We start from the raw sequence: 17,719 nt of genomic DNA on the forward strand, positions 1-17,719 counted from the left end.
AATTAAGATATCTCAAAAGTTATGGAATGAACCGTATATACGACTTTCAAACTGCATTTTTAATAATGACAGAGAGTAAACTCTAGATACATCAAAAATTTCCATATTGCGGCAAATAGAGGACACTTTAATAGTCGTCTTTCACAAATTTCACAATGGCACTTGAAAGCGCCATAAAACAACTAAAGAGGTGTTCGAGTGCCGTATTGCCTATTGTCAAACAAAAGCTCTAACTGTCTAGTTTTACAAATGCTTTGTTCGAGTAATAACGTCACGGGGTCCTTTTATTATTGTTCTTTAGAACGACGGGATATATTTTTTTTGTTAATAATTTAAATGTAGGTACATATTTTTTTTTTTTTTTTACTAGCCCATGTGTGTGTCCCACTGCTGGGCAAAGGCCTCCCCTCTCCCTTTCCAGTCCTCCCTGTGCTGAGCAAGATCCCGCCAATCCCATACATACATACATACATAGGTACATATTAATATTTATAAAAAATAAAAACCTGGCAAGTGCGAGTCGGACTCGCACACGAAGGGTTCCGTACCATTATCTATAAAAACGGTCACCCATCCAAGTACTGACCCCGCCCGACGTTGCTTAACTTCGGTCAAAAATCACGTTTGTTGTATGGGAGCCCCACTTAAATCTATATTTTATTCTGTTTTTAGTATTTGTTGTTATAGCGGCAACAGAAATACATCATCTGTGAAAATTTCAGCTGTCTAGTCATCACAGATCACGAGATACAGCCTGGTGACAGACAGACGGACGGACGGACGGACGGACGGACAGCGGAGTCTTAGTAATAGGGTCCCGTTTTACCCTTTGGGTACGGAACCCTAAAAACGAGACACCTAGACAAAGTTAAAGACGATGGAGAATATAATCAAGATAAAAGAAATTCTAGATTCAGCAAAGTCTATAAGTTGAAAATAATTCAACTCCTTGCATTAATAATACTAGTGTAGAAAATAGATATCACTGCACCTTATAAAACAAAGTCCCCGCCGCTTCTGTCTGTTTGTATGTATGTATGTTCCCGATAAACTCAAAAACCATTAACGAATTTTCATGCGGTTTTCACCTATCACGTTCATAATAATATAATATGTATTTTTTCATGTTTATTAGTCTTTTATATTAAGGAAACAAGACAGCCAATTCGAAGAAGCCCCAAAAAGCGTAACGAATTTTAGAGCACTACAGTAATTTATTGCGGAAAGAGCTCCTGTTGCTTCTTATTCAATTTTTGACCGCCAGCAGAAAGTAAAACATCAAAGTAATTTTAACCTTACTATAATACAAATAAGATAGTTATTGTAATAAAAGAATGGTCGGATATTAACGACAACACAGGCTTAAAAGGTGTATGTAGTTCCTTGCCTATTGACTGCTTCCCTACTAACGAGGACGTGTTAATAGACACTTCCTTTGCCTTTATGTAAAACCAAGGGATTGTAATTACGTTTTTTATTTGAATGCCTTCCTTCAATTAAGGTGTCAATGGGTTTTGGTGTTTAGAGGTCTACAAAGTTATACATATGTGGGTACTTAAGTTGATTACTGTCCTATTTGATTCAATGGTTTTCAACGAATTAAAGGAAACGAACGAATAAATTAAGTTACAAAATAAAGTAACGAACATTTTATAAATAAGAAATATAGATATAACTTAGAATTTATCATTATACACTTGCATGCATAAAGAACACATTTATTTATTTAATCTTTATTGCACATAAGAAAACACACTGTACAAAAGGCGAACTTAATGCCATAACATAAGGATTATACATTTTTGATATAACATGTGAATTGACAAATATAAATCCGTTGTTTGAAAGTGCTTTCCGAAAACGTAACATTTAATCCACAAAGAATTTTCAATAGGAATATATTAGTACTTTCCATTCAAATAAGTACTCGGTCTTTTAAGATGTAGGTACTAATTAAAACTTGCTTCGAAGATCGTTCGACCAATTCCATGCTTCAGATTATAGCAGGATGTCTACAGCCTCCTTTCATCTTAATACGAAGATGGACGACAAATTTTCCAACTCCGGGCAAGTTTCAAACGACGTTACAAGTTCCCTCTTGATGTTTAATAAATCAGAGGTTCCACCACAAAGTTCGAATGCGAAAAACGATCGAAAAACGTTGGCCCATACGAAATTTGACAGTTGCTAGACGGAAATCATGACACTTTGTTTTTGAACTTTGGAAGTGCCAGGTAAAAAATACTCTTTATTCTGTCAAATTTGATGCCTTCGATATTTTTCATAAAAACTTTCTGACTTTGATAGATTTCTGGAAAATGTCGTTGTTGATTGATTGATTAACCGATATTCCGGTGTTCCATAAAGAGCTGTTAATCGAGTATTTTCACAAAGTTAACTCTTTTCGTATAAAAAAATATTAGGTCCAAATACATTTTATCGTATTCAATAACAACAGTACTATTTGTTCTTTGTGTATTCACTATTACGAAAAATGTAATCATTTTGTATTTAGGTACACCTTTCACATAAATTTTCATCCAAATCGGAAAATTTTAGTCATAATTTCCGTAGGTCCCCGACAAGTTTGATTTGCGGCCGAAAATGTTTAATATAAGGAGATTGACATCGGTCTTTGCGACGTACCTGCGGAGACAGGACATCGAAAGTTTTTTAATAAAAAAATACACTGAGCTGAGACCAGCCGCTACTATATTTTATGATCTCCTTGATTATTTTAGGCGCCAATCACTGTAACAGTTTGGACAGTTTCAGAAATCTTAGGATGACTAAGCTGTTATGATAAAAATTTGGAGCATTGAAATACATCGTGTTTGAATGAATATAAATATTTTCTTTTCATTTTTGTGTTTTAGAAATTGTTGATTTTAGTTATTAAATAAACATAAAAAGGAAGTCTTAATAAAAATTATGGAACAATCTAGTCTGACATTTATTTTTAGAAAGGTACAAAGTAATTTACACATTTTTTTTTTCTAAAATTGTGTAAGAAGTTTTAACCGAATTTTATTAATCTTGTAAACAGCGTACTCCAACCCAATAAGATGGTCGCATACGTGTGACGGTATATACTATAAATTAAGGTACAGTTTCTGTCTTAATGTTGCATTAATTTGATCATTTCAGGAACAAAAATAAATATGACTTGCATACAAAACACTGATGCGAGTCGCTTGTAGCGGGAATCGTACCAGCCAAGTTAATAGCTCAACAATCAAACGCAAACACAGTACCAACGGTCATCACAAACTAAATTGCTTTTCTGCAAACAGCTATTAAAACATAAATAATCATACTTTTGAACAGTTTATAGTGTACAAAACAGCGTTTAATTTGGTGAATTTTAATAGGTAATTTATTTATTGCCATAATTGGTTCCATTTGTGTCAGATTTTCCCTTTAAAGTTGTTTATGACGGCTATAATTTAATCAGGATTGAAATATAATGCCGGGAACGGGATGGCAGCAGACCATAACGTTGCTTACGACAAAATTTGTTCAATATTTGTACTATAAATCATGGCCGTGATCTGGTTTGGAATAGGAGGCGCAGGACTCTACTAAGAAAAATACTTTAGTGGTTATATCTTTTGATTCAATAAAAAAAGATACAGTTTTCGTTTCCGTTAAATCACTTCGAATAGATTAAATTATATCAACCGTCTTTGGCTGTATTTTGACATTTAGTAGTTATTGACGTATTTTTTTAAAACATCATGTATCATAATAGACAATAGTGGGTCTACTAATATTTATTCCGATTTCTTATGTATAAATCATTTTTATCATATTTGACATTTGTTGAACACTCCGCCGCTCCATAACTCAGTAATCCCGTTACATCAAAGGCTCAAAATTAGACTGTTTACAAAACGTCCGGATCTGATAAAATAAATGTTTGGTACTGTACGTAAACAGCGCGGAATGTATGCAATATTTTATGACGGGATACGAGTATTGACGAGATATGGCTTGCGTTATAACGGATGGCGAACATAATTTCGGATAGATATTAGTAATGTTAGGTCAGTAACTTAGATATTTATAATTTATTATACAGGAAAGTAAACATTGCAGATGTTTCGAGATTAGACTAACAATAAAACTCAACTTAATTTTTAATGTTAGTTTTTATTAGTTGATATATGAGATTGCTGAAGGTAACGATATATCAAGATCGTTGGGAGTAAATTACCAGAGCTGCAAAACCAAAACGTCCAGATCCACAAAGGGGGTATTGACAAAGAAGAAAATAACCTAATAGTTGATAACATTATTTACAAAAGATTTCTAAGAAAAACAAAAGAGTGAGACTTATCTTAAAAGTCACATTTAACGATTTTTAACATGGGATCAATCATGAAAACATACCTAATCAGAACTTGAATGTGACTATTCCAACTCTTCATTCGGAAACACTGAACCATTCTCCTTTTCTTAGCCATTTGAATGCTTCGCCCGCATAAACAAACCCTCTCTTAACAGTTCAAATCCCTCGACCACATATTGTACCACAATCGCCACATTACCGTCAATGTCAGTGCCGCGATCATGCACTGGATCAGCACTAATGAGGAGACTGCATTACCCTTGCAATCGCTGCATAAGGCCGTTGTTGCACTATCCAGCGTCGCCGTTAAGAATCGAGATCTGGCAGAGTATTTACATTGGTTCGAACGCGAACGGTGTAATTCTTGTTGAACTATTGCAAAGTGACCTCTCAATCTGTAACAACCATGAGGATAGGAAGGAGGACTTATACTGGTTTTCCTGAGTGATCAACCCACCCGTACTCGGCAAGTGATTTCATGACACTTCTGTATTGGGGACGCGCTGAGAATTATGGATGCGATATCGTGCCCGATATCGTCTTCGACAGTCAAGTCATTGAGACATGCTTTAAGTTATACGCAAAAGGGTGGTAAGGATTTATATCATTTACAAAATATGATAGTTACCTTATAAGTCATCAAAGTCCGATGTTTGTTCGATATCGTTAAATAGATATAACACTTTAAACTCTCACGTTTTGCACATATATTATTTAATTACTCAAACCGTCTCAAAGAGTCTGTCCGTGATCACACCTGGTGCAACTCAGCTGAAACGTCGGAATTTAAGGTAAAAATAATGAAAGTATATCGCGGTAGACCCGTTTGTGTAATTAAATATGCGCTAAATAGATTTTGACTATTGAGCTTAAATCTTATGGTATTAAACAAATCAAATAAAAACAGCAAAAAAGAATAAGTACAATTAAACAACAATAATGGGTTCGGTTGACTATCTTTTTAACTCCGGCCTAATTAAGATAGTCAAACAGGACAGTGTAATGCACTCTATCTATTCACCCGATGGTGCATGTCGCCCTTTATCTGAGCAGCCAGCATCAACCTCTTGCTGCTCCCGGTACTGTTAGATTAGATCCGGTTAATTAAATGCTGTGTGTGTTTGTGCAGATTGTGTATGTGAACAGCATTGTGTGGATAGACGACATTAAAATCGTAGTGGATGTTTAGGCATCACATTAATTATAAATCGTTTACATTAAATACTGTACCTTAATCTCAATAAGTCGCTTGGTTGTATTTGTGCATTTTGTGCTAACATAATGCTGTATGTCTTTGAACTATTAAAATAAATACTGATGTGTTTCACATTTGGAAAATATACAAGTTGTATAATACAATCAACTTGAATAATGGACTTGCAGTTTATTTAAAATCATGGATTATCCAACTAAGTGAGGTGCAGGGGGGCAATTTAGACCGCAGGGAAATTTCAACTAATCGAAATATCTTCCATGTTTTACATTATTATCTAGAGTGCGAGAAACACATAGCGAAATGGCTCCCATGCACTGCACCTAAACTCAGTCAGTTCAACTTCAAAAGTGTTATCTCTCTGCGGAACAACAAATCGCTCAACTTTCCCCTAGGTAAGATTTTCACCAAGATCTACTTCCTGGCCATTACGTTAAAATGTATTCGCAAGATTTATATGGAGTCAAGTCGTGCCTGGTTTGCCAGTTAAAATAAATATAAAGACACCTCATAGCTGTAATAAAACAAAGACTCATCTCGTATCAGTATCATAGTCAGATATGACTTTGTTTTACTAAAGTCACGTCTTGAATAATATTAAGTTACTTATTTCGTTAGATGGAGATAATAGGTTACTGAGAACTTGAATCTGATTTTGAAGTCGTAAATAATTGCAGGCATTCCCTTATAGCGTGAGCTGTTATCATGATGCGTTTAATGCATTTGAATAATGTCTTTCTGATTTGTAATTGATTAAATAGAGAAGTTTGCGATCATCATTACTGTATTTATTTATGTTTGTAAGTGTTGCTTGCAGCAATGACATAGTCTTTTCTTCAAATTTTATCATTATCTTATCAACTTTGGAATAACAAATATAAGCAATTCAACGGTCTTTTAAACTACATAAGGACCTATTTGAGAAATGTTAAAAAAATACAGGACCTTCTCGAGATAAAACCTATTTTACTACTCGTACCAGGTTCCTGGACTACAATTTCAAAACGTAAAATTAAATCTAAGTGATACATTTTTTAAATTCCAGCTCAAAGAAAGCCCAAATGATACAACAAATTTCTTTAATAAAAACAGCAAAAATCCGAAGGACATTTTATATTATTTACAAAGTCATAAACATAAACCCGTAAGTAGTCACCACAGAAATTCCCTCATAATAGAACTTGCTCCGAAACTCCCTCAGAAGCCTCCGCAAGCCTCTTTTATTTATTTTACATTTTTCGACCAAACTCTAATGATCTTTAATGAAAAGAAGCCGATACGGGCCACAGTTTTTTTCGCTTTGGCCCCAGTACTTTGAAAAGATGTTTCTTTTCAACTTGGCTTATTATTTATAGTTGAGTGATCATAAATATTTTAGTATCTTGATTTTTACTATAAGATATTTGGTTCAAACTAATTTGTCGTCATCTCTAACTACTACTTCATGTCCTCAATCTCTAACCTGCAAATTTTCTTTTATATACATCTAGACTGTTTTATACCTAATGAATACAGATAAATTGGAGGCTAAATGGTAATAAAAAGGATATTAACGGGGAAGGAAGGGGCCTAGTTTAACGACTTCTATGCGCGAACACGTGGGAAGAGGTAGTAGCAGATAATTGACGACATTCCTAAAAATCTATTGGAGAAACCAATAAAATTGGCCAATAAATTTTTGACATAACCTATAACGTACTTACAATTAACAAATCGACAGTTACTTTTAACGCACATAATGCTAACGATGTAGTAAAAATAAAAGAAGCACGGAATAACGTGAAAGTGACTACGTGATAGAATAGGTACATCCATCATAGAACGTCGGTACAGGCATGTTAACCAAGCACTACATTTGTTACGAATAGTTCGTTGAAATACCGGCCATGATGTATAATGGTCCAAATTTTTAAGGTGCCAATGTTTTTGTAATGATACGGTATTTTAATGATGCGTCATACTTTAGACTTTTTTTCTTACGAGAAGGAAACTTTTCACTTATAATTACATGGTTGTAGACTTAAATACTATATCATATTTATGTCCAGATTTCTAAGATACCTGTTATACCTGTATTTATTGTAAAAAATGCATAGATATTGTAATGATAAGTATGTAATTTTTTCCTAGGCATTGTATTTATATGGCAAAGGTTGTGTGTCATCGGTAGATAACTGTTTAACTATAGATATGACATGAATGGTTTATCGGTCAACTGCCTGCTTTTTAAAGGTAAAGTCACCCTGCCTGTGATGATTCAGACATTTCTGTGAAATTCATAAAGAACATGTAAACATAACATAACATAACAACTTAACATTAAACTTGCAAAGCATAGGTTTGCTTTGCTTTGCAAGTTTAATGTTAACGCTCAGATTGCAATGTTCATAACAATGGTATATGAGAGAATTATCCTAAAATACACTTGTTAAATTAAAGTCAAACACGACATGTCATACTAATGATACCAACATAATTATCCTGTGGACTCAGCAAATACAAAAGGAGTCGTAACAACGCGTCAACTCCAATTCAAAGCGAAGTTCTACGGAGCGTGCATTACAGAAATTAGACACAGACTCAACATAAACATTATGTACGTTAATTAGGGAATTTGTTTATTTTATGTTTAATCCTGTATTGAGATTCGAGCTTTTGTCTTCATGGAAATTTCTTGATCACAAACTTGATAGTTAAACGACTCGTTTTTGACTAATCTAAGTAAGTACCTATTGACATGATTCTTGTGATGTAACAGATTAGAGATTTTAGCTGGAAGAGTTCCCTTATATTGGAGAAACCAATAAAATAATATAAGGATAAGTTTGAATTCTACTGTTATTATTTTATAAACCTTTGTTTAGGTATAACAATAAAGTGATCACTACTACTACTAGGTACATAATCTTGGACGGAAATTAAAGTCATACACAACTACAGGATTATTGTAAACCGGCACAATCCGCACAATTTAACGGCTGACTGAATGAATAGTGTATGTACCTAGTTGCCCAAATCGTTAAAAACCTGCAAAAGTTAATCATAAACAAAACCTATAATTAGGATAGGTAATGAGCTTACTTGTTTATCTTCAATCCTGTATTGGGCCAAATTTCGTCGTGGAGATCTTGATAGTATAATCTGCGAATTGAGAAATTGAATTGTTTTACCGGTTTATTGATCAGCTATGTGAGCGTTAATGGGATCTGTTGATTGTTTCCTATATATTTGATTATCATATTTATCATTGTTACAGTAACCATCATTGACAAAATAATTTGCGATGCTTTTCAAAACGGTTCTGGGTTAATCCAGAAACATTGAAGTTTCGTGAGATATGATAGGTACATTAGGTACTAATTAGCGTTAAAATGTTTACAAGACGCAAGTAAGGACCAATAAAACTACCTATGATAATAAAAATTGCTTTCTCGAAGATAACATAAGTCCACCTATAGAAGTTATTAACGTTCTTAAAGTTAGTACCGTGTTTAACGTTCACTCATGTATTTTTATAAGTGGTACCTATAACTGACTAATATTATAACGTTGTGAAATCCCCTCTCAATGCAAGTAATGATCCGTACTACACGCGCATCGTTAGGACCTATACAAAAGCTACACCATTAATTGATTTTCAAAAGATAACTGTTGTCCAACCCACGGAAATAATTCTATTAACTTGCACAAATACAAGTAATTACTAATAAAAAAGGTAAGCTTCAATCACAAACAATACTCTATTGTTATAATGAATTGTTTTGTTATGTGTTCATCTCAAAAATGCTCTTTCATTGTCATTATTTATTCCACCCACGTGCTTATTCTTGAATAATGCTTAAATTAATATAAATCCATCACTTCATTATGAGTTTTATGATACAGCGCTTTCTGATTTATTTTTCACATTCGGAACGAAAGTTCAAAGAAGATACCAATATCATTTATTTATTTTATTGTTATTTTATCGCCTGGTGCAAAATGTATCATCAGATTTCCCAGTAAGATCGAGTTACTAAATAACCGTTAATGCTTAAACATCATAACATTTTCTCCTGTAACCAAATCATTTCATGTTTCCGCTGAACGTCGCTTCCATTAAATCGTTGTCAGCCGTCAACATTGTCGGCGTCGCACTAATATCATCTGGCATGTGTTTACTTTCTACAATCAAACAGATCACATTAACCACATCCGTTATATCTCGAATTGTAAAACTGACCATCAAACCGGGAGCAGCACTGAACGGCAAACTTTCGTCCGACTCTGAAACACAGTTCACAGCACAGTCACAAATCCTTCCGTCGCTTTATAGGCCGCACTATCTCGGGGCAAACATCCCTACACAAACACACCGAGCCGGTACGATGTTTCGAGCGCGAACGAGCCGTCGGCAGCGACACGCATCCCCCGACGTCCGGAGAACGACTGACTGGCGGAATTATGTTTAGCTGCGGGGCACACCGGCTATTGCATCCGAGCATAAACGAAAACGGCCGAATGGGATTTTGAGGTGTGAACGAGACGGGTCACACTTTCTCAGCGAACGAGCGAGAGAGAAATGCAGGTAGGGTGGGAGACGGCTGCACCAGGGTTTCATCTATGCAGGTTGGGAGATTGGGATTGCATGCGTTTATGAGCGGAGGTGCCTGTGATGTGACAACCCTGCGGAATTCGTGGCTCTTGAGTCAATGAGGGCAACAATAAAATTGATCACAATTCGGGTCAATCAAACCATTAAGTCATTAGGGTTAATAGATAACGATAAAACAAATATGACTGTAGTTTTGTTGATTGGGGAAGTGCTGCTGCGTTATTGTTCCCGAGGGATTCGACCGTTTTGTATCTGTTGTTATACTTAATTGTACACATCGTAAAGTGCCACAAGGGAACGCGTAAATTCGCTTTTTTAAACTTATTGGTTCTTTTGGTTTTGTCTATTTAGCAAGAACACATAGGTACAAAGGAAAAATTTTGTTTCTGAATTTCATCCAACTTCCGAAAACAAATACTTACTGTAATACCTCCCAACTATAACTAGTCCAATAGCTCCCAACTCTGGCCCAACACTAAGGGCCCGATTCGGATTTTGAAATAGACATCTTTTAGACATCACCAAGATACGATAACGATATGTTTAAGATCTAACCTGTCAAATTTGACATTTGCGCGATTCTGGAGATACTGTTGAACGATTTCCACAGAATATGACTTAGAGATCCAATTCACATCTAATAGATATCTTACTCTATCTAACGTAAAAGTGACATTGGTTGCCCGAATTGCGCTGCAAAAGAGAACTACATAATTGATATCTAAACTATAACGTATCTAGAATGGATCTAGTACGTGTCGTCGCTTGTGAATATCTTGAAGGTCGAATACGGCAGTAACTTGAATATCTTTGTTCCGGTGTGAATATTACTTATTTGAATGCCTGTGGCAAAATATTTTCATAAAAGGAAGAAAAAACTCAGGCATGACCAAAACGAAGATTGGTATTGATACTAGACTTAATTACCCGTCGATCTTGTGGACCATAATTTTATTGTAGTACTTACCTACAACCTACTATACAGGATTGCCAAAAAATAAGTGCATTCCCGTTGCCAGGGAGGTTTTGGGATTATACTGAGCAACTTTTACTATGGGACCAACCCCGGAATCGCGAAAAAAATTAGGCTGTTTCATATATTTTGGCTGGTCCATTTTCAATGGGAGGGTTAATTTTTTTCGCGATTTCGGGGTTGGCCCAATAGTAAAAGTTGCTCAGTATAATCCCAAAAGCTCCCTGGCAACGGGAATGCACTTATTTTTTGGCCACCGTGTAGATATAATATAGTTGGATAACTAGTACCTATTGACATTGTTTTTACATTTTATATTATTTGACATTGTTAAAAAATTTAGTTAATTAATTGATTGCTTATAATAGTTATAATGGTTTTTAAATTGTGTATTTATTGCTTGACATTTGTATAATTATAATCAATTCTTATTTTCCTACTTGACGATCATAATATAAATTCGTATAGATTAGTGTAAAATAATTTATATTGTAATTTCATATTATGAAATAAATAAATCTAAATCTAAATCTAAATCTATAATACAGTGGATAGTATTATTTTTCATTTCATTTCATTTTCATTATAGGTACTATATAGTTGGATAGCAGTTTGGATAGTTTTGTACTATAGTTGGATGGTTTTACGGTACTTATTTTTGTTTGCTGCATAGTAGAGTTCAATAATAGCCGCTTGAATTTAAACCCATTCCGAATCTCATAACAAACTTGTTTTTTCAAAACAGCAAACTTCTAATGATAATACAAAAGCGTCTTTCATAGTTTAAGCTAATATAAACGGACACAAGAGCGATATAAAGCCCTCAGGTATGTTGATGTCTTTGCCATAATATCGGATATTTTAAGCTCTCAATAAAAAGTGGGACCAATCAGTTCGTCTAAAGCTGTTTTACTATTGCCTATAATTGTTTGGGTTATTCCGGATAAGGTCTGTTAATTCTACTGATAATGTTATGAAGTTTTGAATGTAGAAGTGTGTATGTATGCATATTTGTACCGTAGCCACGCCAAAATAGTTAAACACAAACAAATGAAATTTGGCATGATTAAAATTTGCATATAGAATATATTCCTTTTGGAAATCACCCCTTTAAATGGGACAAAACGGGAGAAGCGTACGTAAAAATAAAAATATGACAAAGGTATCCCAAGTAGGGAATGCAAATCGGTTATTTTCGGTTATTTTTTGTATGGAAATTATCGGTTATTAACCGAAACCGCGGTTATTTCCATACAAAAAATAACCGATTTGCATTCCCTAATCCCAAGTCAGGTATTTAATATCCTATTGATTTCTATTTTGGGTAAGTAATAGAACGTATACAAACCTATAATATATTGCTCAGAATATATAAATTCAATTAGTATAATTTTGAATGGCATAACGTGCAATAAGTATAACGTGCGATACGTATAACAATTAATTCTATATTTTTATAATGTATAATGAACTTTACATATAATATCGTTTATGATAAGTATAAAAAGTTATAACGTTGAAATAATATAATATACAAAACAAATACCACGCAATAAACCTAATCTTTTATTTTTCTGGGGGGTAACAGTTCTAACCTAACCTAATACTTTTCTGGTAGCAGTTTCTTTCTCAGAGGGGTCACAGTTCTAACCTAACCTAACCTACTTTTCTGGTAGCAGTTTTTTCTGTGGGGGGTCACAGTTCTAACCTAACCTATTTTTATGGTAGTAGTTTCTTTTTCTGTGGGGTAACAGTTCTAACCTAACCTAACCTATTTTTATGGTAGTAGTTTCTTTTTCTGTGGGGTAACAGTTCTAACCTAACCTAACCTACTTTTCCGGTAGCAGTTTCTTTCTCTGAGGGGTCACAGTTCTAACCTAACCTAACCAACTTTTCTGGTAGCAGTTTCTTTCTCTGAGGGGTCACAGTTCGAACGTAACCTAACCTACTTTTCTGGTAGCAGTTTCTTTTTCTGGGGAGTCACAGTTCTAACCTAACCTAACCTACTTTTCTGGTAGCAGTTTTTTTTATGGGGAGTCACAGTTTTAAACTAACCTACATTTCTGACAGTAATTAGTTTCGATGACCTATGAAATACTGAGCTATATAAATAATTTTACTGGTGTTTTGTTCAGATACTTATATGAGATGTTATTCATTAAGTATTTTAATTTATATGCATAATGAATGTTATATTAAATGTAATTAGTTTATTTGTATGTTATACCAAACAGCGGTATGTATATTGTATGTTATATTATTTTTATGTTATACTAATTGAAAATATAGATTTAGTGCATTATACATAAGATTAGTATACGTTTTGAACGTTTGTAAACTGAAATTATACCAAAAGTTCGTATTCATTATGATACGCACCCTTCTATTTTAATACTAGTTACATGATGTAGTAGTATGCAAATTTATTTTCTTAAACGTAAAATGACGAATAATAGGTATCTTCATTTCTCTTAAGGAAGAGTAATCAAGCCAATTAATGGAGACGCCCATCAAGAGTCAATTAGGAGTCATTACTAAGTAACTTGTCGTTAGTTTCTCCATTCATATAATATTTAGAGCAAATAAACAGGTTTTTGTATTAAAATTCCTAACAAATGATTGCATTATTATCTAGACTCTATACCTCTATAGAGAAGTATTCGAACTTTAAGAGTCTGAGTATAATAATTATTTCTGTGATCAAAACTATATTCATATCATGTAACTTTCATCTAAATCGATTCAGCAGTTTATGCTTGAACACTACACCTACACAGTGGGTACACTTTTTGAACACCGTCGAATTACGAGTAATTGAATAATAATTATTAAATTTTTTGTATAATTGTCTAAAATATGTATTTTTTGCCATAAAAACAATTATAATGATTATGTTTTATGCCAGTTAAAATCACACACACCAATTCTACTAGCTATAAAAACGTTTTGCTATTAGGCTATTACCATACCGGTTGCGGTACCGGTTACAATACCGGTATACTCGGACACGCTTAAATATTAAAGGGCCCAGAGCGGACTACGCCATACAGTCGGTATTGTATTCCGATGTAGGGCCCGACGGGACTCTTTGGAGCCGGTCCGATTTAGTGCAGGTGTTGAAATAGGTAATATTCAGTAGGCGAATTTACATAGAGCTACTTACGAAATAACAATGAATTGGCCCTTGATTTTGTTCGCGAACCTTACAAATTTCTAACATACGGTATTTTGAAATCCTAATAGAATCTTCGGTCTTATTTGATAACCAAATTTGGTAACGACTTACCGTCCCAGTATTTGTCAAACATGATACTCGCATATTGGGCATTTTCCCATTAACTAAAGTTTTTAATAGATGAGGATATAAAAATGTCGGTAACTATTTGCGAAGTGTCTATATATCCTTAACAACACTGTTAAGGATATATATAGACGTTCCGAAAATAGTAAGCGAAAAGAATAGGTAGGTAATTAATTTATAATAAGACGGTACATGTATGTTTTTACACAACAATTTTAGTTTCACCATAACCGAAACATTCATTCATATTCATTCTACCAACTCAACCAAGCCACAGCCAAATATGGCAAACCTACGTAGTTGAAGCGGGCAATTCATTTTGGCATTGCCACGAACTTTGCATTTATTTTGCCGCTTTCGAACCTTACTCTGCCAAACATGTAATTTGAACTCCGTTTTAAGAAAATTCCAATATCCATAACTCTAAATATTTCTAAGACAGTTTATGACGTTTCTCAATACATACCTACCTTAATCTTATTTGTAAGAAAAAAGACATGTCAATATGCGAGTTAGACTACTCTTACTACCTTCTTCTTGTAGGAGATTAGAGAACACCCATGCAAATTGTCCGCGTTGCAAGCAATTAAAGAACGTGTCGAGATAAATTTATGGCCCATTTTACCTTGCCGGGCGCTAAAGAGTTTTACGAGGCAGTTTTGTGGGGTGCAAATATATGCGACAGACCATTTGGTTGCTGATGTGTTGTTTAGAAATGCGTGGACAGTAAGCGTTAAGGTTATCGCTGGTTGCTGGCATATCCGAGAGTTTCATATTTTGGAGTATTTTCCTTGTGCATTATACTGTGGAGAGCATATTCTAATTAGGAAATATATTGATTAGGTTTTCCTCCACCGAGAGTTGGCACCACACAAATACTTGGACCCCATGGGCTTCATAAAAAGGACTCCAGTTCATAGTTTCCCTGCGAAATAAAGTAAAACTGAGGAAATTCTTAGATAATCAAGGTCGATATACAAAAGTCAGAGACTTGCCAGAATCAAGTGATATTGGGTAAGTCTATATCTACTTAAAAAAAAAAAACTATCATGAATAAGTTAACTTCATTCGTTTTCGTGTTTGTAATAATCTAATAATTACCTACTCAACCCACAACAATCAAAAGGGTCAGGTCACGCGATTACTCTAGTGCAGCGGTCGGCAACAAGCGGCCCGCGGGCCGCATGCGGCCTGCGAACCTCTCGCTTGCGGCCCGCGAGCCTCCCTGGCCTTTTTGTATGTAATATTGACAAACGACAATGTCTGCTAAAATCACAAATATTACCTAAGTGCGGCCCGCGTCAACTTCGTTAACTAATATGTGGCCCTTGGCTGCTAAAAGGTTGCCGACCGCTGCTCTAGTGTAACCATTAGTGTAACGTGGTTCTTTACAGTTACAGAATCCTACACTCAGCACGGCCCGACACGAACGTGGTTGGTTTTATATTTAATTTCCCAGTAAGTCTGTTTCGGTGTTCATTAAGGGAGATGCTCACGGCGCGAATAACGCGAACGCGTTCAATAACGGTGCCCGTTAAGTTACAAGAGGGCGCGTTAATATAATAAATACCTATATTACTTTTTGCTACTGTAGCAACAGTTGCCCATTGCGATTGTGTAACACTATCGCATTGGGCGACTGTTGTGATAGAGTCAAACCGAGAAAAGTTTGCAGCGATTTATATATCCCACGCAGTGCAAGTGTCATTTTAAACGTCAAACTTCTATGAAATTGGACGTATAAATAACACTTGCACTGCGTGGGCTAACAAAATCGCTGCAGACTTTTCTTGGTCTAACTCTAGCTGTACCGTTATTATCTATAAATAAATATTAAAAACTTCTCACATCACGATGGTGTTTGTTATGTTTACTGCCCCGGTAAGAATCGTAACATAGAGCCTTTATCCTCCTAGCATAGAGCTCTGGATACCTGACCTGACTCGTCATCACCACGGCAACATTATTAGTTGGCTAGTTTGTGCGTCATCCAGGTGACATAGCGTTGTATATGTGCTATATGTGTTGCTTAACTTCAAACTCGGGTTAATACCAAAATCACATAATCTGACAGATGCGTTTACCCGAGTTTGAAGTTAAGCGACTCATATGTGTACCTACATATATATCAAAAGTCGATCGAAGCTTGGCCACTGCCCATTTCATAGGGATTAACATAATATAGGTATATAACGCTGCTTGTTTATACATTGCACCATAAAAATGCATTATAAAGTGGCGATATTGCATACGCATAACATACGAGTACATACATTGTACTAGCTAGTATAACACTATACATATCATACATAAATTATGTTCCTACTACCGATAAAGTCAAACAGGCGGAAGTAGGGTTGTTAGAGTTTATAATAGTTTCATCTCTCTTCTTCTTTTTAGCCCTTTTCAATCTTTGAGATGTAGGTTCTTATTTTGTGCCCTTTGTACCCATTTTGATCCATTATAATAGTTTAACAATGTAAAATTATATTAAATATTGCTGACATACAAATACGTCAAACCTAGATTTTAGTGACCTAAACGCTAACTCGTTGACTTCCAATTTCTCGTTTTGGCGCAACCTTTGGTCAGTTGGCGAGAAATAAGTTTACCAATTGGGTGAGTAAACTGTCTAGTTTTGGGACACCTAATTCGTATGTTACTACTTTAAGGATGACTCACGTTAGACCGGGCCGTGTCCGGGCCGGAGCTTCCGGCGCATCGTTTTCTATGGAAAGCATCACGTGATCGCCTAGCTGTCATGTCATAGAAAAGTAAGCGTTGGAAGCTCAGGCCCGGTCTAACGTGAATCATCCTTTAGGCCCTTCCCTGACCTGTCGGTACAGGCCGCATAGCCAAGATGCCAATCGCTTACGCTCCGTAGCGATCGAAACGCAACTGGCACTGTCGCACTAATATGGAAGAGTGATAGAGAGGCATAAAGCTTTTCGTTGTCGAAGCGATAGCGATTGTAACCTTGGCTAGGCCGGCTGTTTAGTTAGCCTGCGTACTCTAACGAAACTATTATTTCTTTCTGACTGGCCAAGAAGCAGGGCGCATTCCTGATGATGCAAACAGGTAACAGTATAAATGTAAGGCCTTACAGCCAGGAGTGTCGTAAAAATCTAAACATTACCTTGCCCCAGTAATACAGTAGACTGAGCGTTTGGATTCGTATAAGTCACTGAATACTAAGATGCACCAAGCTTTAACAATGTTCTGCTACTTCTGAATTTAAATTTACAAAGTATTGTACTGCTCTGTGAACTACCATCTTGTTACTTTGA

The 17,719-nt window shown here is 35.3% G+C and overlaps 2 protein-coding genes across 2 annotated transcripts in view; both read right to left on the bottom strand.

The window, feature by feature from the left end:
* LOC134799110 (uncharacterized) overlaps positions 1 to 10,000 on the bottom strand; it is a 145,066-nt gene extending 135,066 nt beyond the window's left edge. Inside the window, exons 1-2 of the mRNA XM_063771509.1 lie at positions 9,787 to 10,000; positions 8,646 to 8,705 (exon numbers count right to left, since the gene is read on the bottom strand). The gene's annotated coding sequence lies outside the window, so the exon portion shown is untranslated. The remainder of the gene's footprint in view (positions 1 to 8,645; positions 8,706 to 9,786) is intronic.
* LOC134799113 (zinc carboxypeptidase-like) overlaps positions 1 to 17,719 on the bottom strand; it is a 243,886-nt gene that overhangs the window by 42,296 nt on the left and 183,871 nt on the right. The window lies entirely within an intron of this gene.

Source organism: Cydia splendana, chromosome 18, assembly GCF_910591565.1.
Source record: "Cydia splendana chromosome 18, ilCydSple1.2, whole genome shotgun sequence".
In the NCBI taxonomy this organism is placed as follows: Eukaryota; Metazoa; Arthropoda; class Insecta; order Lepidoptera; family Tortricidae; genus Cydia; species Cydia splendana.